Source organism: Coffea eugenioides, chromosome 6 (genome assembly GCF_003713205.1).
Source record: "Coffea eugenioides isolate CCC68of chromosome 6, Ceug_1.0, whole genome shotgun sequence".
NCBI classification, from domain to species: Eukaryota; Viridiplantae; Streptophyta; class Magnoliopsida; order Gentianales; family Rubiaceae; genus Coffea; species Coffea eugenioides.
Genome location: NC_040040.1, coordinates 25,359,102 through 25,383,131, shown reverse-complemented (window position 1 = coordinate 25,383,131; position 24,030 = coordinate 25,359,102). Strand labels below are relative to the sequence as shown.

The following is a 24,030-nucleotide window of genomic DNA, read 5'->3' as shown; positions in this document are numbered from 1 at the left end:
GATAATAAATATATTGTGTGTATAGTATCATGGCCTTCAAATAACAATAATGTATTGTATCATGACTTTCAAAAAATAAATGTATTGTACGTATCATATCATGGACTCTACACATAAAGAATGAAGTTATTCTTGTGGATTTAAAGGTAGGTACATCCTAATTCTCCTGAGTATTCTCCAGAGTCCAGTGTATAAACAGGTATCTGCCACGTCTTGATATTCTTTTTTGGATGATCGGTGAGGCTAAGATCATTGTAATCTTCCTTGAACATTCTGATGAATGTCTTGGCTCCCATCATGATTAGTCTCTCTACCACAAAGAGTTGACATTTGTTTTCAATTACTGGATTCAAGATGCTGCTGTAGTTTGATGAGTATGCCAATTTGAACCTAAAGTTTAGGAAAAGCATAAGATAAAGCACAGTGCAATACATCCATGTTGAACTCTTCTTGTTCATTCTATGCAACAAAATTACAGAAGTCACGAAGACAATAAACACCAAGAACTATTGCTAAACAACATAGCGAAGATTGCTAGATTTCTTCGTGACAAACTTGGAGCTTGAGATATATCAGATAGGTGATATAGAGAAAAAATAGGAAAACAAGGATTGGGAAAATTATATCTTACCATATGTATTTACAGTGTAGTCGCACAGTCGTATTCACATAAAAAAAAAAAAAACCAAATGTGGCTGATTTAGCACAAACCTTAAATTTGGTTGAGAAAAACTCCAAAATCAAACGCACTCCATTAATTGTAAACCACACATACAAATACAAAGAAGAAAGGACAATTTTCTAGTCTTCTAACCCATATGACGTCCTGAGCAGGAAATGTTAAACCAATTAGGAAAGTGAAATAACATTAGGATCCTCAACCAACTAAGAAGGTTGATAAACAGAAAGTTCTAATGCAACTTAGGGACCTATAGCTAATTTACATTCTTATTCTCTTTCTCCAAGCTGCTCTACCGTTCTTTCCTTCATCCACACACACACACACAGCCCAAAAGAAAAGTTTAAGCAACATTAGCATCAGGACTTCTTCAATCTAGCTTCCATTGAAAATTTAAAAGCACCAGCAGATTAGTATGCATCCCAACTACTGCTTTTATCATCGACATCTTTCTCACTCTACACCAATCTTTGACCACACATGCATCTTACCACTACATACAACTCTATAGATGGTCCTGATAGGCACGTGTTTGTGAATAGCTTCACAATGCGAGACCATAAACATATTGGAAAAACATGCAATTTGTAGCTGCTAATTCAAACATAGAATTAGGAGAATATGGAAGAGTACGGCAAACTGGTTCAAAGCAATCGGACACACTAATTTCAGTGAATTTTAAATACATGGGAGTTGCTTTTACATCATTTTGTATATAATAGTAACATTACTAAATCACTTACAATACAGTCAGAAGAGTATTTGTACATTAGATAACTATGAGAAAAGACACAAAAGGGTAATGCTACTTTTCCCAAGTAGCTTGCCACAACCAAGCTATAACTTGAGTAAAAATTTTCCACCTAAAAGTGACTCCAGGGCAGAAAGAATATTGACAGAAGGAACGGTATTAGAACTCATACAACTACCAAGGCAAAACAATTTCTCCACATATTTGATAAGTAAAAGGCCTTTTTCTTTTTTTCTTTTCTTTTGTTTCAAGGGGGGTTTGCAAAGGATATACACAATTTTGATCTACTGTTACTCCCGAGATGACAATCACATAAAGTTCAGAAGGATCAGAGTGGAAGGTAATATACCTTGAAGCAAGAGGGGCAAAGAAACCTGGGGTCCTCCCATTTGAAGCAATAAAAAAGGTTCGCCCTGGTGGGACCCATTTGGCAATTCTACAGGAAATAAATTCTGGACGGGTATCCCTGTCAAGATAAGGATACAAAGAACGATCAACGCCAGACCTATCCTTACGAGTTTTCAATTTATCACCTCATCTGACATGGATAGCATCATAATCACCAAGAAGCACCTTAATCTGTACGAATAACAATGGGAAACAACATCAATCATAATAAATGTCAATCACTAAAAAACAGAAAATTTTAAAGCAAAGCAAAGTTATACCTGACTACAATAGAACACTAGCCATCCAAAAGCATCAATGATGTCATATTAGAGCTTTTGGTTCCAAAAAAGAAGGTATTCAAATAGGTGCCCACATATGGATGACATTTGACCACAATTAGGCCAAGCCATTTTGAGTGACAGATGAACCAAAAATTTTTATGAAACTTCTAAATACATGTAGAACCCAAAGGTACACCCCAAAACTTTTTTGGTACACACTCTTGACTCTCCAACTGTAAATGCAACACCAACCAATGATCAGCACCTCTGACAAAAATGGTTTGGGGCATACACAAACAGCTAGCAGAAAAGAATGGCTCCGAAACAAAAAAAAAAGCTCACTGTCATATTTGAACACCAAGGTTCATTCTCAGATCTCATGTCAAATATTCAAGCCCTACACTGTGCACCAAAAATTATAATCAAGCAACCAACCAAAGGAGCCCACTAGTAAAGCATGCAGTAGCAGTAAAATGGCAAGCCTTCTTTTACAAATTTCAAGTGGAACTCACAGGCATAATACAGTCTCTCTATGTGGTGAATTATCACCCTCATCTATAAGATTAGGCCATATAAAAGAAAGAAATTACTTATCAAGGACTCTCACTTGCCCCCTGACATGTATGCTGAACTCCTTTCAATGCAAAGAGCACGTGACGCACCTATTACGAGTGGCGTCAAACATTAACAGAGAACCCGTGCTTACCCTGACACTAGTGTTCATTTACGGTCATATGTAGAAGCTTCAACTGTTAGACAGGAAAAGGAAATATTATTTTTTCTAAAAAAATTAAAAGTTCACAACCTATTTACGAAAAGTGACAATGCACCGTACAACTAATTGCAGTAGTCAAGCTTTTACGACATTGATGTTTACCCTGCCAGGGAGTGGTGAATGGTAGAAATAATCAGTCTTCTTAAAGTCCCATCACCAAAATGACTACAAAAGGGAAACATATTTTAAACTTCTTGTAGAAGCACCAACCAGAAATCTTCCAATAGGAATAGCAATTTTACATATCATTAAGATATCATGACCAGTTTTTCCAAACAAAATCCACAGCATTCTCAACATCAAGTTTACTACAAGCGCAGGTTCTACTCTTTTCATTAATCCAAACTTTGATAGTCAACTCAAGAAAGCAACAATACATTTGCAGTGTGCAAATAATGTAATGAGCATATAAATTTTGGCTACCAAACATAAGGACAACTTATCGACTATCTTCTCCATAGCAAAACGCATTTATGCAAGGGCATTATTAAGCATCACCTATGACAGACCATTGTGTTCCCATATTTGACAGAACTTTCTTTTCTTTCCACCTTTTTTGATTTGTTTTATTTAGTTTTGTTTCTGTCTGTTCTTTTCCTCTTCAGCTATAGGAGAGGAAGGAAAGGGTAAAACTCATGGCAACGATTCCCCATGTCAAAAACGTTCACACCATATGTAGCACCTTCAGGAGATCATCAACAGAAACATATGCAATGCTCCTATCATGTCCAAATTAGATCAACAAGAAACGTGGAAAAAAGAATGGCCACATTGTAATCGTACATTTACAAAAATGGCCAAAAACAACTTAGAGTACATAATGGATATAATAGCGTGTTTGGATAGTAGATTATTTGGGATAATTTTTTGAAAAACTACTGTAACACTTTTTGATGTGATGTATGTGAGATAAAAAGGTGGTTGAAAAATGTGTTGATGATGCAAGCAAATAAATTTTGGCAATAATTCACTATCCAAATAAACCATATATTATAATGCATCAAATTCAAAAATCAAGAATGGCTAATATACAGAGTTTGAAAGTTGGAACAACTCTTAACTTCTTGATAGGCTCTTTGAAGACCTTCAAAATAAAAAATCAACTGATCGAAATTTTTTACATCCACTTTTAGACAATAATGAAGTTAGTTTTCAGATAATAATGAAGTTAGTTTTTACTCTTTGAAGACCTTCAAAATCAAAAATCAACTGATTGAAATTTTTTACATCCACTTTTAGACAATAATGAAGTTAGTTTTCAGATAATAATGAAGTTAGTTTTTACTCTTTGAAGACCTTCAAAATCAAAAATCAACTGATCGAGATTTTTTACATCCACTTTTAGACAATAATGAAGTTAGTTTTCCGCCTTAATGTAAGCTTGTAGTTAAGCTTACTTACACAATTTGCAAGAACCAATGAATGCAGCGCTCTCAGACAATTAAGAGACTCCAATTAGTTAGTAGACTCTGAATGAGTATTAGTTGATACAAAACTTGTCATAAGCAATTAAAGCACCAAGAGGGCTAGAATTAGACCAAAAAATACTTTGATTATTTTGCTAACCTGATGGTGGGAAGTTTTCCAAAGCAACCTGAATTGCTTCAGTCTAAAGCTCACAAGTTTATTCTGCTTTATCTACAAGCCACCTGACTCTCAGGTTAGAGACAAGAAGTGGTCTGATTTTTACATCATAGGCAGCTATAGTGCAAACTTTAGAATCATGTCGTTCCAAGGTCTAAAGCTCACACTGTGTACTTGAGACCACGAAACAAGACCCCAACACAACTCAACAAATGATTAGAAAAGTATATTACAAATAAAGGAGGAAAAAAAGAAAAATTTAAAAGTTCAGAATATAGCCTCCACTTAATTATGTTTTAGTCTGTTGCTAAACTTAAAGTATCATAAACATGAGTGGGTAAGGTCCTGCTTTGTCAAACACTTGAAAACATTACAATGATAAGTGGGTAAGTTAAAAACAAAACAGCAAAGCAAACTTTACCAATTGCATGGGCATAAGCTAGAAAAGATAGTATGCTAATAGGAAGAGTGTTACTTGCAAAAAAGTTAAATTTCTAGAACAAGGGAAAGTCCCACAGCACAATAATTCGTGTTTCACCGGTCACTGATAATAATGACAGGAAACAGAAAATGGAACAAAATACTGTATATAGCACCATGAACAACCTTTTCTGCTGCAATCTTCGGCTTCTTGCCAACCACTAAAGGAAGAAGATAATATGACAAGAGAATAGCACTACAGTTATTCTGATCCTTGCACTTCATGAACTTGAATGATTACCATGATTAATGCCTACAAGAAATTTATCAAGATTCAAAAAAATAAGCCCACTGAGCTTCACAAAGAAATTTCTGCAACAAAACAGTAATCGTCGGTGAACCTAAACTTAGAGGGAGAAAGGGAATGACCAACCCAAGCACCATTCAACAAGTTAAAGGGCTCAAAACTTAGATCTTTTACCTACCCAAAAACAATATTAAAAGAGCCTTCAACAGTATGTAACAAAATCCTAAAGATTGATCATTCTTAAACAAATAATTGAACGCAAAGCCAAAGGCAATACAGAAGTAAAATTACCATGACAGAGAAATTGTTGTTCGATTTACGAGTAAAATATTTGAATACAAACTTTTTGATCTGAGGTCCTCCTGGCCACATTGGCAGTCCCTTGGGATTCCAATTTCATGCTTATCAATAGCACCCGATGCCACTGTTTTTAGTGATCCAAATTTACAGGTGCTGTTTCTGATATGAGATCAAGATCATAAAAGGAATACATCGAGCAAGAGCTAGCTGCCCACCTAACAAATAAAATTCAAAAACGTAGGTTAATCATTAAATGGCCACTATTTACTGACTTACGTTATCAGGCACTTAAGGAAAATACAAATGGAATAAAATAAACAAAACTCACAAAAATTTTCAGCTGCATCAATTTGTTTTACTCCTTGTTGTTTCATTTTTGTTTGAAAAGCATACGTAAGCAATTAGTGATACTGGAAAACTTGATATCTTGCATCTTTTGGTTCAAACAAGTAGCACCTGGAACAACTTCTGTCTTACCTTTTTTTCTTATATTTTCTTTTTTTTTTTTTCCTTTGAGTGTAAGAGGCCAGAGTTTGTAGTGATACTAAATGCTAGTCTTCACCAAAACTCACCTTTGTTCTGAACTGGCATCAATTGACTGGTGAAGAATCCCTTGTTGTGTATTGGATTGATGCACATTCTAGAGGAATTACAAAGGTTCTGAAACATATAAAAGGAGCAAAGCACAGGAATAAGTAGGCCTTTTTTTTGCAAAATTTTGGTCTTAGAAAAGGAACAAAAACTTGGAATGGTAAGACCACCAATTGACAAAACAGATGGTTTTCTTGTGCTTGAGCGAGTAAATAGAGCCAAAGAGGCCATGAAAGTGGAAGGTCCACAAAGCCTGAAATCCAGTAGCACCAAAGCATAAAGCTAGCTGCTCCAAATCTTTTAAAGGTTACATCCATAAAATACGACTTCCAACTGAATGTGAAAACAGGTTCTACGAGTGCAAAACACTAAGAAGAATGGAAAGTCTTAATATGCAAAATTTTGCCAGAGTAAGCTAAAATCTCGGAAGTCAAAATGCAGAATGTGCAGGTAACTAGAAAACATTTGTTTTTGTCATAATTGTAGATAAAGTCAAGCTAAAATTTTCATTAATATGTAACTAAAGTTGAATGCTACCACAGCTCACCATGTGCTGGTTTATCTCTGTATGCTAAATTTCATCAGCTAACCTCCTATTCTTGCAAAACCTCAATCAGTATTTTAAATCATAAAACAACATTCAAGCAATGCATTGTGAACTTGTGTCACCCATAATTAGTACTCTAAAACTCTCCTCTTCACTCCGTCTTCCCCAACAAAATCCTAGAGAATTACGGGACCAACAGTAAAATCAAATCCAATAATACATACTCAGGTGAAAGCAATATTCTTCTATTCCCCTAGGCACAGAATTCAATTGAAGGCACTTAAATCTCCATTTTGCAATTTTCAGACATCACCCTCTTTCCAAATGATAAAATCTATAACCTTCTCAATCAAATTCGCACAGAAAATGGGGGAAAAAGGAGAATAAAATAGAGCATGGACTTTTCTTTTATATCAGTAATAACAACAGTACTTGCTAAGAGAAAATCAACCTATCTCAAGGTAAACTACACCAGATTTAACAATTCATTTCTAGTTAATACTAGGAAATGATGCAGCTTTCCTCTTTGTCAATACCAAACCCATCCTACTTCCTATCAGATTCACAAACGGAACACACTGTATGCCTCATGTGTAAGCAAATTTTCTTACAATACGATTGTGGCAGTACAGTGTACTTTGCATTAACAATGTTGTATATAACCATATCTTTCCTGATCAGTAAAATTTACAACTTTCTGAACCAAACTGAGTAACAGAAGGGGACAAAGACGGAAAATCAAAGGGAGATGAACATTCTTGTATATCAATATTATATGCATTTTATTTACCAAGGAAAACCAGACCATTTTAAGATAAACTACATCATAAATAAACAATCAGTTGTATATAACACTGCAAAAAGATGCAGATCTCTCTCTTCTTCAAAATTAGATCCGTTCTATATCCAATCAAAATCGCCAATAGACCCATAATAGACAAAATGTATAAGCAGAATTCTTTAATCGATACTTTATCGAAATTCACTTGTACTTTTGCCCATGTTGCACTTTACCAATACCTTCTATCATGAACCTTCATCCGTCCTATGGGAAACCCTCAATGAGGAAAGTTGGATGATGAACCAGAAGAGATAAAAATGCAAAAATTTCAAAGCCATGAATAATCAAGAATATTCCTCTCATTCTCCTTATGGTAAAGGATCAGCTAAATCTCCTCTCCCCTCTCAAATTGTTAACCCATCCAATCAAAATCATCAGTAAATCCAGTGATATACATGTTGTACGACCAAAACTCTTCCTCAATTACCATTATAGCATCTCTCTTGTACACTGTGCTGACAAGATTGTACTTTGATATATCATGCATAATAAAGGTCCATACTAAACCACCAAAACCCCTCCAAAACGAGAATTAACAGAATAAAGTAGCAAAAGAACAAAAACCCACTAGTCCAACCATTCATATAATCAAGATTATTTCGTTTTCTCATTTTGTTTTTTACCCAAAAAAAAAGATGTATTTACCTCTGAAGATACATTGCTTCCTCAAGAGCACACCGTGGCCAAGGCCTTCACAAGACTCACCGTGCTTCCCGGGATAGGCAATTCCATTGCCCCAATACACATACATCTCAGAATCTCTATGATTCTTAGCATTTTGCTGTGCATACTTGCTCCTGTGATGGAATAAAAGAATCCTTTTGTGGAAAAGAAAGAAGATGCAAGGCAACAGCAATGCAGCCAATTGTTAGAACGATAAGAATGGAAGATCAGGGTAAATTACGACTAGAGTTAATTACGTTTATCCCGCTAGTGATTTGTCGAAATATTTTTCATTGAGGTTTCTTCAATTTTAGTCTTGTATTTTTTTTAAAAAAAAAAAATATTCGTGTTACCAATTATTACCCTGTTTTCAAATATACAAATTATTACCTATTTGCGTTATAGTTTTTTTTTAAAAAAATTATTTCTATGTATACATTTCTCAATCACTTTTTACTTTATATATATCAAAATATATTTCTCAATCATATTTTATCTCACATATATTAAATTATTACTAAATATTTTTCTGTAAAATTTTCAAAAAAAAAAAAAAAAGTCAAATGGTCTTTTAACCCAAATACACTTACCTTTTGTCATTTATAAGTCATGACATCCAAAACGCATGATCGAAAATAATGGAATAGCTACTAGCCAGATTACATTCTACTTATAATATATTTTTCTCAAATGAAATTTCTCCAAGTAATGCAAACAATTAGATTCTAGCCTTATACGTGTCTTCATTTATTAGGAAAGAATATAATCATTTTAAATTTGCTTAATCGTAACCCTTGTTAATGAATGAAGATACTGTCATACGTCTAAATATGCGCTGCGATAAATGTGTAGACATCAAAATTTCAATTTGATTTAGTTAACATTTTGGCTTTATTATTTATTTATTTATTCATTCTTGTTTCATTTTATTTTATTTTATTTTACTTTATTTTAGTTGATTAAGTTGGTACTAGCAAATTAGGTTCACCATTCCTTTTTTTTAAAAAAAATATTATTATTATTATTATTATTATTATTATTATTATTAAATTTCTAAAAAAAGGAAGAAGAAGAAAATTCCCAATAAAAGTCCATTTTTATCTTTTTCAAACTCAGTTTCTTCCAAATAAAATGACATTTTGTAAGGTAATTAGAAATTAGCATTTTATTTATCATAAATTGGTTTTGAAAAGAAAAATATAAAATACAAAATAATATATGGTACACATGCAATAGGGCCAAGTGGAGGCCATACAAACTAACTAGATGGAGGGCATGCATGGTAGACAAGTGTATTAGGGGAACATTAGACAAGTGTCTTGGGTTTTAGCACAACACATGTAAAGGGAGGAGGAGGGTGGCAAGACAAGTGTTGAGCTTAGAAAAATTTGAAGAAAAAACAAACAAAAGGAAAGGGAAAAGGAAAGAGCTGGCGGAGGAGGAAAAGCGAAGAAAAGAAAAAGAGTAAGGAAAAGCTACGGGCAAGGGAAGGAAAGAAACTAAGGGAGCTGGGAGAAAGGAGCTGGAGAGAGCTTCGGGAAAGATCTGGGGGGAAGAATGGGGGAAGAATAGAGATCTTGGAACAAAAACAAGAAAGAGAGAAAAGGTGGAAAGAAGGTTGGGAAAAGGCTACGGGCAAGAAACAAAAAAAAAGAGAGGAAGGAAAATAGAGGGTTCAGCAACAGGTTGGGAAGAAAAAGAAGAGGGGCTTTAGGTAAGAGAAAAAAGCAAGGTTTGGAAAAAGAGACAAGCGAGAGAGGAGAGAAAAGAGGGGAGAAAAAGGATAAAACTGGAAAGAAGGGTTTCGGCTGAGGGGAGCAAGAGAGGAGATTCTGGGGAGAGGGGAAAGATCAGCGGGCAAGAAACAAAAGAAAGGTAAGGAAAAGAAACAGAAAAAAGGGTTTCGTAGGAGAAAAAGGAAGAAGAAAAAAAGGAAAAGGGGAAGGAAAAGCAAGAAGGGGAATCTGGGGAAATCAGATGGAAAAAGGAAGAAAAAACAGCAAAGAAAAAGAGGGGAAAACGATGGAGAAAAGTGCAGAAAAAATTTCTGCAAAATTTCATGACCAGGCTGATGAACCAGCGTGGTTCTGTCTCGAATTTCGGCGTAGATGTTAGGTGGCGTAGATGTTAGGTTTTTGAAAGAACTCTTTCTTTCTGCATCAGCTATGGATAGCCACAAGCAACTTTTGTGAAGAAACCTCTCATCAAAAATCCCTCCATGACATCCAAAGCGAGGCTCAAAATCACTGGTTCATCAACGCTGCGGCCTCTGTGACAAAATTTTCTGGGCTTCATTTCAGAGATCAGCAAGCAGTTTTTTGGAGTATCTCGCGTTTATTCGACCGTGTAATCACTCTCAGAAAGAGAGTAACTTCGTTTCCTTACCAAGGGAGGTATACTCTACTCTTTATTTTGATTTTACTTGATCCTATGTGCTCATATGTGATTTTATGTATGTAATTGTATGTTTTTTTGAGTGTTTTCTTTATTTCATTTATTTATTCACTTTGTTGGTTTTAATTTTGTATATTTATTTTAATTTAATTTTTTGGTTATTTGAGAGGCATTAAATGTCAAATTGTAATAGTTAGCCTATTATTTTATTTTATTTCATTCTTTTCCCTTTTAGATTGTAGTTAGGGCCCCCTGAATATAATAGTTAGGTCTTTATTTGCTTTTATTTGTTTGCATGCTTGTGTGATTATGTGTTTACTCGCTTTCTTAGGGTTTTTGCATCTAGATATCATGCTTATGTGCTATGTGTTCTATGTGATTTATGTGTTTACTTGTTTTATTATATTTATATGATTTATTTGATTATAATAAATGCATGACGTCACCACACTAGTCCAATGCTAGTTGTGGTCCTTTTTCCCGTTTTCTCGTTAGTTCAACGCTAGTGAGAACTTATAGACATGGGTTAATCCAATGCTAAACCTTTAGAGACCGTCCATACATTAGATCATGCTTGTGTGACAAATCATTACATTTCATGCATATTTTTCCATTTTTTAGGATCCTTATCACTTTTGCATGATATTTCCCTATACATATCCCTTATCCCTATGTGTGAGACATGACATTAGATTTGCATTTCATTTAAGGAAGGTAGGAGAGATTAGTGCATTTGCTTGATTAAATTAGGGAAATAACCCTTTAAATATGGGACATGGACGAGTATGGTCCTTAAGCCTTAGCACGCTCGTATCTCCTCTACAAAAAAAGGAAATCTAGTCACGAATTTAGTTCCCCACACCCGTTATGATGCATTCCTTTAGGTCATGTATATTCGTATATCATTATTTTCTTTTCTTTTCTTCTACTTTCTTTCGAGTCTCATATTTTGCACATTCGTGACATTTTCAAATAATCACTTTTGGGCGTCGCAATTAATGCGATTTGCACCAATTAGAATTCGAAGAGACATGTTGACCCCCGATACATTAGGTCTAGGTTTTGCATCCATATAGTGATATTCAAATGTGATAAAACTTTTAAGTTAAAATAAGAAAATTTTTGACTAAATCACGCAACTAACCTTGATTAGATTGAAAGAGTGCCTTGGATTTTATCCTTACCTTCCCTTCTTCAATTGTGACTCACAACCCCTTTTTTCTTAATTTTCACAGACTTAGAGTCGTTTAAAAAGGGTTTTCTCTACTTTTTCTTTAAAAATTCATTTTAGGTGACTTGGTACACCTTAACTCAATACCAAGTGGCGACTCCTATTTTCATTAAAAAAATCCTTTTTAATCTATTTTTTTGGGTCAAAATCGTCGCACTTTTTAAGTCTTATTTAGGCCCATTTCTTTATTTATTTTCTAAAAATAAAAAACTCATTTTTCACTCAAATTAATCAAAAATTCATTTTATAAACTCGTAATTTATTTTTTTCAAAAAATGGGGCGTGACAAAATGGAGAGAGAATCTACTTGAAAAGAGCTAAATCCCTAGTTGGATAGCTGTATTTATCAAAAACATGTACCTAAAAACATCTAAAAATACCAAAAAATTACTAAAAAAGCAAAAAAAATAAAAAAGGAGCAAAACACAAACAAACACACACATCTCATCATCATCACTCCTCTCCTCTCCACCATTATATTCCTTTCCCATTAGGAACCTCTATTGAGCCAATAGCCCTATTTGTCCATCAACTATCCCCACCTTCCTTGCAACCTTTCCTATTAATCCTTCTTTTCTTGCTCATCAACCCCCTAACTTCTACAATAGAGAGGAAGGGGGTTTGACAATAAGAGAAAGGAGATAGGGGTAACTAATGGGGCAAAGGAAAGGAGTGAATAGAGAGAGGACCTCATGGTCATGGGTGAGATGGGGGAAGGAGATGAGGGCGAAGAAGAGATGGCAAGTCCCAAGGGGTAGGAGGGACAGAAAGGTATTCCAAAAATATCTCAAAAACTCTAAAACAACTTAAAGCCTCACATCTAAAAAGTTTTTAAAAATACATTATTATCACTATCATTATCATCATTATTGTTATAACAGTTATCATGTGTTTTGGTACCTTTGAATGTATGCATTTCTATGATATTAGTTTTTGTTATCCTAATTATGCCCTTACTAATTAATGATTAATGTTTTTTATTCTGCTCTTATAATTTGTGATGATTTAAATTCATTCTAGAAAATATTGGTTTATGACAAGACAAAACTTTAAATGATGATTATGTTCACTAGATTGCGTCATACCATTTTAATTTATAAAGAAAAATCTCCTTAAACTTGTAAACACAAAATGAGTTGAGAAACGTTTAGCAAATAGATGAATTATATTAGTTGTAGCCATCCAATTCAAACAAAAGGGAAGAATTTTGCAGGTCACACCCAATGTGACAATTTTATTTCAGAACAATGAATCCTTGTTAGTTAGAAGTATAAGCAAAAAAAATAAAAATTGGTTTTAGTTTTTATGATACCAAAATTACCATTTTCTTCAATAATTAAAAACATTTTACTGCATTTCAATAATAATCAATACCAAAATTATATGATTCATGAATACGGTTACAAAGATGAAACGTCCCTTTGAGTGATGGTGTATTAAAAATCAAACACTCATGTTAAAAGATAGTCTTATAATTGAAATAGCATTATACATCATTTACAAGTCAATATTAATCGTAAACAAAAAAAAAAAGAAACACTAAAAAAAGACCAAAGCTAAAAGACAAATAATAATATTACACAAAGAATGATAAATGTTACCCAAAAAAATTGCAAAATTCAATTCAGTTATCATAAAAGAGAACATTAAGATCACTCGAATCGAGCAGAAATATAAAAACATAAATATAGATGTAAATGTCGATACTTTTTCACCAATAGAACCGGCTGTCTCAGTTAGATTAAAGTGTTAAAGTGTTAGTATAATTGGTTTTAGTTTTCAATGATGCCCAAAGTACTCTACATAAAATGACACAAAGAATAACAAAAAAAATGACAAAACATTGAAAATTTCAACTCAAATGATGGATGTTTTGATACCAAAAATATCGTTAGTCCTAGATTACTGTGTTTGTAAAATGTGGTCTTATTTTTTAGTCATGGCTTAAGTACTCTCTTCTCGAATAATATTCAATAATGGTAATTGTTACAAAAAATGAAGCAGCGAATTTGAATTATGGAGACAATTAAAATAATAAAGCACTTTTATCTAAAATTATCCTTTTATGTTTTACTCCCAATTTATCAGTTAATGAAAAATTCTTGATTATCCACAATTGTAATTCCAATTCCAAGATCATCAGAAATATTAATATAGATACTACATAAAAAGCTGATACTAGAATCAAAAAGTTATTGTTGCTTATGCTTAATTTGCCTTAGAAAAAATAAAGAAGGACAACTAGCTAATGATTCAAAGGCATCTACAAGAGTGAAAAAAAAAGAAAAAGAGAAAAAAGTTAGTAAATACTTCAAATTATCTAATCTATTGACATAGTATATGATTAGATGATTAATTGGACTACATAATGAATGTAAAATAAATAATTGAGTTGGTCCATATGATACTATTGTTAAAGTATGATGGTTGGTCATAGTATCTAAAAAAATATTATATTTTAGGATAATATAATCACATGTAAAATACGTGAAGTATTACTATTCTACACTAAATTCTCTAAAATCACTCCAAAAAAAAACTTAACTCAAACAAGCACTCAAATTTTGCCAGCATTTATTCTAGACCAATATGTGATTAAATGATAATTTTAGAATTTAATTGGGCTTGCCCTTCTTGATTTTTCTGGGGGTGTTTTTAAGAACATTTTATTGAAGTATGTTCCTTTATAAGTGTGTTTCTAAGATAAAAATGTGGTTGACTTTGTCTCCTAAATGGGTAGAATCTAAAAAAAAAAAATTTGTTTAAATAGAGATTTTTATGGTATTGCATTACACTTTAAGTGGTTACTAAAAGTCGCTATAGAATTACTAGAAGTTTATTCTTAAAAAAAATTAAGTCTTCACACCAATATAAATACTATTCAAAACTAAAACATCCTCACCCTCTAAATTCAATTCTACAAAGCAGATACGTCGCAATGCTTTGTTTAAAAATTTTTAAATAGTTCCTTAATGTCGCGTTTTGCTAATTTTCGTCACATAGTATGGTGAAACGTATTACCTTATACTTTTACTATTGCACATGGCTTTACTATTGATCATAAAAAAAAATTACTTTTACTATTGAACATTGCTTTTAGTCTAAAGCATGTGTGATTTGAAGATAATTTTCAAACTATAAGAAGGTAATGAAGCAGGAGGATCTTACCCTGTTTCTTTTCCTGACTTGATAATGCTTAGTATATGACTGCTTTTGGCTGTGTGCCTCCCATGAACTCATATCCTCATATTGGATATTGGTGACATATAGAAGTTTCATTCCTCGTGGATATTTTGATTTCTATTGATGCTTTGGATGCTAGATTGAATTGCGCAAGCATTACCTTTCAAAAGAAAATTATGCAACCATATTTTAGTTCGATTTTGATTGTGCCTTCTATATCTGGGCAAAAGTTGCAAAGAAATCTTGTAACAGCATGAAACTTTTCGGATTACAATAACATTTTTTCTTCATTCATTATTGTGTCGAATAGCTATTCTTCTTAGCTGTTGTAATTTTTCACTTTAGTCCCATTTCAGGGTTACGATGACAACTTTGTCCAACTAAAATGAGTTGAACAAACTGAAATGCTTCCTTTTCACTTTACTGTGCATTCCATTGTAGGAGCCAAAATGAGGACAGATCATATGCTTCCAGACACCAAAATCTAAATGTGAGAGATTTGTTTCTGGAAAGAGGAGAAATTAAATGAACAGCAAGTAGTTAACTGCATCTGAAGTTCCTTGAAGAAGGGAAAGCAGCGCTGCAACAGATGGGAGCCCAACCAAGTAAACATTTAAGTTATAGAACTAAGTAAAGATTTATTAAGAAGTTAAGGTAGACAGGGTACACAAGGGATACACCCAAAGCCGCAAAACTTACTGCAGCTTTAAGCTATTTTCTAGTCCTAAATACAATTTTAATATCTATCATTAATTGTACAATCCTCTAAAATTTTAATGCTGGAGGAAGAGATACAAGGAGAACAATGACCAAGAGCATACTACTGCAAGAATAAGCTGAAATGGCTTTGAACTGACAAATTTCATCTACTGCACTGAAAGCGCCGCCCTGCGACTGCAATTAACAGATACTTCTTGCCCTTTACGTGCTATATTAACAGTCAAATCTGTAACCTTTTAAGATGCTGCTAATCTGCCGATTAAGAGAAGCATATGAGCGATCAATCTGAGTAGCTGATGGTTTCAAGTCTTCTAAAATGTTCATGAGGAACTCCATGCAAAACTCTCACAATTCCCAAGAAAGAAACTGAGTTTTCCATCGGAATGCCGTATCTAGTCCTGCAGAACTACATGAACCGGGACTGACCGACTAAGTCCGAGCTTCTGTGTAGAAATTATAATTCGGGAATAGCATTAAGAATGCTATCATTTAAAGAACTACTCATCAATCATAAAGTCAAGTGTTAGGAGATCCTACTGCACAGGGCTACGAGGCATGTGCTTTGATGCTGCTATTAGCATCGTGACACAAAGCAGTATTCTCAATCATTTCTAAATAAACCCGTGTAAGAGTAAATCTGTATCAGTGGCTGGCTGCTTCTAGTCAATGCATTTTATTTCATCTGGATTACTAGTTCTAAAGCAAATAAAGGGATCACATTTCAGCCGTAAATTTGTACTTTAGAGTGAGAATTCCCAGTTGTTCATTTTAGCTATGATGGGTCTCTAATACATCAAATTCCTATTGCCCCCTTCAAATGATATGTAACAAGTCATTCTAATTAGCAAAATAGACAACCTTTTTATGAGTTCTCAAAGAGTTGCACCTGCAACAGAGTTTCGGATTGCAAACTGTGGTCCTTGTAGGCATGTGTGCCTGTGTGGGTATGCAAGAGAGAGAGAGAGAGAGAGAGAGATACTGATGCAAGTTCCTCTATCATAATCGGTCTGTTCCCATCCTTCTCAAAAACCTCATAAGCACCTTCAGCTATAGGAGAGGAAGGAAAGGGGCAAACTCATGGCAACAATTCTCCGAGTCAAAAACGTTCACACCATATGTAGCATCTTCAGGAGATCATCAACAGAAACATATGCAATGCTCCTATCATGTCCAAATTAGATCAACAAGAACATGGAAAAAAGAATTGCCACATTGTAATTGTACATTTACAAAAATGACCAAAAACAACTTAGAGTACATAATGGATATAATAGTGTGTTTGGATAGTAAATTATTTGGGATAATTTTTTGAAAAACTACTGTAGCACTTTTTTGATGTAAGATGAAAAAGTGGTTGAAAAATGTGTTGATGATGCAAGCAAATAAATTTTGACAAATAATTCACTATCCAAATAATTATAATGCATCAAATTCAAAAATCAAGAATGGCTAACATACAGAGTTTGCAAGTTGGAACAACTCTTAACTTCTTGATAGGCTCTTTGAAGACCTTCAAAATAAAAAATCAACTGATCGACATTTTTTACATCCACTTTTAGACAATAATGAAGTTAGTTTTCAGACAATAATGAAGTTAGTTTTACTCTTTGAAGACCTTCAAAATTAAAAAATCAACTGATCGAGATTTTTTACATCCACTTTTAGACAATAATGAAGTATGTTTGTGGAATTTATATAAGCATGTTTTGCTAGTCTTTTTTTTTTAATAATAAATCTATGTATTATGTTATGCCCTTTTCTTAAGCAATGATATCTTTTAATTTTAAATAATATATGTACTCTAGATGTGTCTGGAACTAGATTCAAAACTAATATTTACTCTTTAGAGGGGATCTCTTGCGGCAATTGGAGTTGAAGTCTTTCGTAGCTTCTGTTCGCATAATTGCTCTACCTGCTTGTATGTGGCATCCTTGGCAAAAGAGAGACAGGATTTTCTGGCAGTATAATTATACTTACATACGAGCCGGGACCCAATTAGGCCTGAGCTTGGCATGATTCAAGTTCGACGCACATTTAATTTAGACTTAATTTTTAGAGCCAAACTCTACCTAGCTTTTTTTTTGGGCACGTGAGGTGACAATCCTATTTATACTTCTTTTAGGTCAATGGAGATTATAAATTCTCGACAAAAAAAGGAACCTGCATTTTTTTTATTTTGAAGTTGTAGAACACATATTCTCTTTTTCTAAATTACTAGTCTTTTGCCACCACCCATTTGCGTGCCTCTACCCCGATTTGAGTGCTGGAAATGGTTAATATTGAGCTCTCCATGATTGTAAAGTTATACATTATACTCAAACTTCCATTATTCCAAATACACAGGTCGTATAAGAGCACAAGGAATATCTGAATGTCAATTCCATAGTAAAGATTATCGAGTACTAGTGTGATTCAAACTCTTTTATTGTTTAGACTACCGCAATTAAAGTAAGTAAATCTATTTTACAAATATGCAATAAAAGTAAGAAAAATGACAAGAACAAAGATTCTAAGATTATAGAATTCCTAACTACTCTTACAAGTGAAATTACCAATTAATTTAGGTTATTTATCTTGATTAGTTATGGGTTAATTTTCCAATGCATATGATACTCGCATTCACCGATATATTAACTATACCTATAACTATTCCCTATCTATATTTTGTGATGAAACTAACTATAGATTCATTATATTCTACGAAATTATTTGATTAAAATCACAAAAGAGCTTCCCTACTTTTGTGAGAATACTTCACAGGTTTAGCATTTTCACGAACTAGTGTTAGATCACAATTTTTATTGAAAAAATAACACTTTTAGATATTACAACTCATGGTACCAATTTAATCATGTTTGTAATAGTAAAAGTGTTAAATAAGTTAAACAAGATATAACTCAAATAACCATGAAAAATCACATAAAAATCAATGATAGTTCATCCATATCCTAAGCATAAAAACTAGCAATACATAAAAGATAAGAAATCAAGAACCAAGTTGTATTATCACTAAATGTAAGAATCAATATAAGAAATAAAGTCATAGGAGAGATGTCACATTTGTCAATGGTCTCCAAAGCTACCTATCTTCATCTTCTACCTTATTTATGCTTAGCTATATACAAAGTTTGGATAAAACCACATTAATCTATACTAAGCTAATGAAATAAGAAATTCTAATGAAAAACTACATTTTGTGTAGAGTTTGCTTAGCCTCCAAAGTCACCAAAACAAGCTCACAAGAGACTTATTTATAGAAGATTAAATCTCCAAGCAATGATGTTAAAGTTGATGTAATTTGCTCTTTAAAATCATCAAAAGGTGTTTCTTAAATATTCATGATTTCTTGAGTAGTTATAGTTGAAATTTGTTCAGAAAAATGAGCATAAAAGTTGTGGAAACAAGCTACAACTTATGTATCTTGGTTGTGTTTCATTTCTTTCTTTATGTATCCTGTGATTTGTCTGGTTAACTTTTTTTACCCCTTGAATAAACTGTTATTTTCTTGTTTGGTTTTAGGGAAACTATCCTGCTCCTGTCCGTTCCACCGTGGACCCCCCAGAGGATTCTATTTCTACCCTTGTTTCAATGGGTTTTGACAGAAACTCTGCAAGGCAAGCTCTCATCCGTGCTAGAAATGATGTTAATGCAGCTACCAACATCCTTCTTGAGTCTCAAGCGCGCTGAGAATGGAAGATTTCCAGCATTCAAGAAATGCAAGCTGGATCTTGATTCAAAGGCTAAATTGCAATAGATGCAAAAGGCAGTCAGCATGCAAAATAGCAACCATTTTGTGACTCAATGGTATTGCAAATTCCCATAATTCGACCCTTCTTGATTTTCTCTGGGGATTTGATTTGCCTCCGTAAGTTGTCATATTACTGCTTAGTTTTAGGGCAACTATCTCTGCTCACTTTAAGGTGGAAACTCTAGGATTGTCTAAACATGAATGTGTAGAAAATTCTTGTAGACAAGCTGTTAATATTGTGTTTTACATCTTCATCAGGTGTCTGCAAATATATGACCTTTCTGATGAAGCTAGTTTTACCATCTGAATAAACATCGTTGCTGCTGAGACATCTGTGACTACTTTTAGTACATCCAAATGTTTACTTTCGACAATCTGTTTAGTGTTTGAGTTCCTGATAAACATAAGTAGATGTTGCGTCTAGCCACTTTATCTACTAGATAAAGAATTGGACCAATTTGATGGATGGACATTTGTCATTAGTTCATCAATGCCCAGCCTTGATTAGGGTTTGTATTGTTTTCTTTACCTGTAGTCATGTTTTAAATGAATTCGCAATTAATTTATTTGTTGTGGGAGGTTGGCGGTTGATGATCTTTAGCATATCTACCGCTCGATCAGAAATTTGTTATACCATTCCTTAAAATTTTCTGCATGTTATACCGAAAATTTCTGCATGTTACCCCATTCGTAAAATTTCTGCATATCATATTTGTGTTTGGTTACTATCATCAACTATACGCATTGATACTAGACCAACTAGGCAATCGGAGTCATAAAGCATTCAAAGAATCATCTTTGGGAGCAGTTCAAGATTCTTCTGCTGGAAATCCTTCTAGTACTCAAATCCCTGAATCTACAGATGTTGCTGAATTCGCATTTTTGCGCTCTTAGAAAATCTATTAGTCATATCTGACCAGATTGAGATGGATTATTGGTTAGGGAGGAGGGAATTGGAGAAAGAGTTGTCACTGCATAATCTTAACGAAGAACACTTTACATTGCTTAATAAAGAGAGATTATTTTGTGCTCTCTCCATTTTCGAAGATGACGCCAAGCATCGAGCTCTGAAAAATTTAGAAGGAAGCGCCCTTGACACTGATTTTTTTTTAATTGTTGTCTGCAGGACAAATGTAACAGAACAAAGAGCAGAAAGGCTGTACAAGTAAAATTGATACCAATATTTACCAATAGACATCAGAATGCAAGAATATTTATCAAACCTAAGCAATAGAATGACTACTTATGCTGCTGAAAAAAACTTTATGCTGGACTGATTTTCACCCATTTTGTAGTTCTTTAACTTACAATAATTGGACAAAAATGTTCAAGGACTCACTTATCCTACACAAGCAACCATCATAGCAACCAACTAGTGTTAGGAAAAGGAAAGCAACAACTCAACCTTTCTGCTACTCCAAAAGGTAAAAGTGAACAGACGGAGGATTTTTGTCAATCAAAAAATTATTGAGGTAAATCTATGCTATTTGAGAACTAAATCACATGGATGGGGAACACAGGATCACTTATGTACCTAATTCATGGCTAAACAAAATTACACCAGATCACATTGCATACTATCTAGATTCAGTCAATTAAGACCTACGGTAGTATAAGAAGGACCAATAAGGAAATGCTTAACCCAAAATTCCCTTAAACTGATAACCATTGCAAATTAGCCAACTCCCACAGTAATCTTGACCAGAATTGGCAAGAAAAGATTAATGTTTGCTAAGCCAATACATATTTAGTTACTTTCCAAACAGGCGCAAGGCTACGTTAGCTTTATGAGACAATCAGTAGTTTAGGATGAATTTAACAAGATTTAAAGCCATAATACTGCAGGGAAAAAATTGGCATGTATCAACTTTGTCTTGGAATAGAAATAAGATTAATAGTAATTTTTAATGCACCTCACAGCAAAGAAAATCGTTTATAGATATGCTATGAAAGATATGCCACAATTCTTAACAGAAAATGGAAACTAGCAGTAACTCAGTGCAACATTGGCAAGGTTACTAATAGACCATTTGAACTGTTAAAGTATATTCAGCAGCTACTGTTCAAAACTGAAGTAACGTATGGTGTGAACAATGCATCTGCAATTAAATCACAAGTATATTCGTGAAGGGGAGAGAGGGACAGATTAGCATAAAACGAATCTTAAAATTGTAAATAATAATGATGTGACACATAAGAAATCCTAGTATCTCAAGTGATTAGTGCAAAATCAGATCATGCATCAACAAAATTTGTAGAAAACAGTTTGTTGCAAAAGCATATAAAATGAACTTACTGAAATCATTAGGCACAAGCTGTGGATGCCATTTTTCACGTACATGTTATGCAATTTTTTCTCAAAACAACCAAGTAAGGTGTAACAATGTTTGCTAACTTGAAACACACAGATCCAGTACACAATCTATAACTCCCATAATGGAAAATGAGTAACAGGTAACACGCTAGACATCAACACAAAAAAACTATTAGCAAATCATGCAGTTCAAGAACCAAGAAACATAATAGGATATCAATGGAGTACTCTACCTAGTACTTTCAAGTGGAAACGCTTGTATATAGGGCTAGCGTAATCAACTCTGAAACCCATTTCTTCAAACATTTTGAGCTGCAAAATAAAGGGCATAAAGCTTGTTTAGACCACTAATATTACAGTGGAAACCAACATACAGACAACTTTAGGGCATTATATCAACCTGATCCAGGAAGCCATCATTTGGGCAGACAAATTCACAGCTTTGCCTTAGTGATTCAAGTGCATCGACAGAAATGCAAACCCATCTAAGAAGAAAGAATGAATTTAAAAAAAAAGAGAGAAAATAAAAGAAAAGAAAGGTAGAACACATCAAAAATGGAAAGAACACTATCAGTGTTCCTTGTTCCAAATTAACTAAAGGTCAAGAAAGATAAGCACAGAAATCAAAACAGATCCGCATGCACACTTGAGAAAAACAACAAAGCCAAACAAAAGTGAGATTGTTCAAACCTTCGTGGGATAGCTCTTCGGTCCTCATCAGATATGCTGTAATAATAGCTGCACTGCAACCAAAACAGTCAAAAGGAGTGTGTAAAACCTTGGCGATGACCAAGCATGGAAGGAAAGTGTACCACATTCTTGATAAATTCTTGCTCACAAATAGATAATGAAAAACATAGAAACAGGAAAACAAAGATTTCCATGGTTTGATAACATACTAAACTAAGAACCAAATTTACAAGGTCAACTTGTTAAAAGTCCAAGTCCATGATTTCAGCATGAGAAACTGTGATCCATCCATTGCATGTGAACTGACAAAATTAAAATGCCTTTATCTAAATTCAACAGAAATTACAAACACAGTGACATGACAGCCAGACTGCTGTTATTCCATGCAACAGCAATCTCTACATAAGAACATTTTAGATCATGTTGAGTAAAATGGATTAGCTGCTTCAAAGTAGCAACAGCAATCTCTACATAAGGTGGCTTGATGTCTGCCATTTGGCCTTTAGATCCATAGGGTGATTCATCCACTAAAAAAATGGCTTTTCGTAATTCTGGACATATTGGAGAAGGTTACTCCAAAGATTTCACAGTTGATTAAAATCCAAGCAAATGAAAGACAATAACATCAACCATGAAATAATCAAAGGAGCAACATCTTTCAAAGCATGAATCCACCGTGCTAAATATGAGAGTTTCATAAAGGTATTAGCTCATTTAATACAAATGTGAGTCGCATTTAGGATCCTGTCAAAAACTCGGAGAAAAATAAGGCATTAACAACATAGACATTAATTTCTGGAAGAGGAATATCCATAGACATTATCATATGTAATAAATGCGTTTTGAAAGAAGGGCTTTGAAGTTGACAAGCTTTGTCATTGGTGATAACAGTAAAGAAGAATTCAGTACATAATTGGACACATTGACTACAGATTCCTAAAATGGACTTCCATTCTTATAGAATACAAGATAAACGATATTTCTAAGGGACTGTTGTTTGTCAAAAATTGTCATGCCTACTATGTAAATACGAAACTGTGGGTTCATATGCAACAACCAACAAAACTGTGACACCCCAAGACACAGAATAACAGACATCAGTTCAATGAACACTCATTATTCTACCAGCAAAAGGAATTTTAAAAGTACCTCAGCTATAAATTGGGAACAAGCAAACTTCAAAAGTAGAAAGAATCAGCAAATGAGAATTACCTTCTTGATACACCAGCAAAGCAGTGAACCAATACAGACCCTTCTTGTCTACTTCGGTCAATAAAATCTAAACAAACATCCAAGTAATCCAATAGATCCTCACTCTCTGTATCTCTCAATGGTACAGCCATCCTTCCCTGCTTTCTCTAAGGAATATAGCACCTTTTCTGGTGCCAGAGAACTCTTGGACCCATCACCTGAATCATCCTCTGTTCCCGAACCCCCAACATACACCTTACGAATCTCTTCTGTAGGGATCAGAATCTCCCTTCGCCATTCTGAGAAAAATGAAATTGACGTGGAGCTGAGAACTGATAATATATGTGTAATTTCACCACTACCATGCTGGAGAACATCTGCAGCATCCCCAATATTGCCAATAAATAGATTCTCCCGCACCAGGTATGGC

General features: G+C 33.9%; 1 long non-coding RNA gene and 1 pseudogene across 1 annotated transcript; both read right to left on the bottom strand.

Annotated features, from left to right (window-relative positions):
• Positions 1 to 104: 104 nt before the first annotated feature.
• Positions 105 to 8,198, bottom strand: LOC113773944 (annotated as a pseudogene).
• Positions 8,199 to 21,376: 13,178 nt separating this feature from the next.
• LOC113775606 lies at positions 21,377 to 24,020 on the bottom strand. Its single transcript, XR_003468905.1, has 4 exons — positions 23,622 to 24,020; positions 22,410 to 22,462; positions 22,120 to 22,204; positions 21,377 to 22,031 (listed from the first exon to the last, which is right to left on the bottom strand). It is a non-coding gene; the product is annotated as an uncharacterized LOC113775606 (long non-coding RNA).
• Between the last annotated feature and the right edge of the window lie 10 nt (positions 24,021 to 24,030).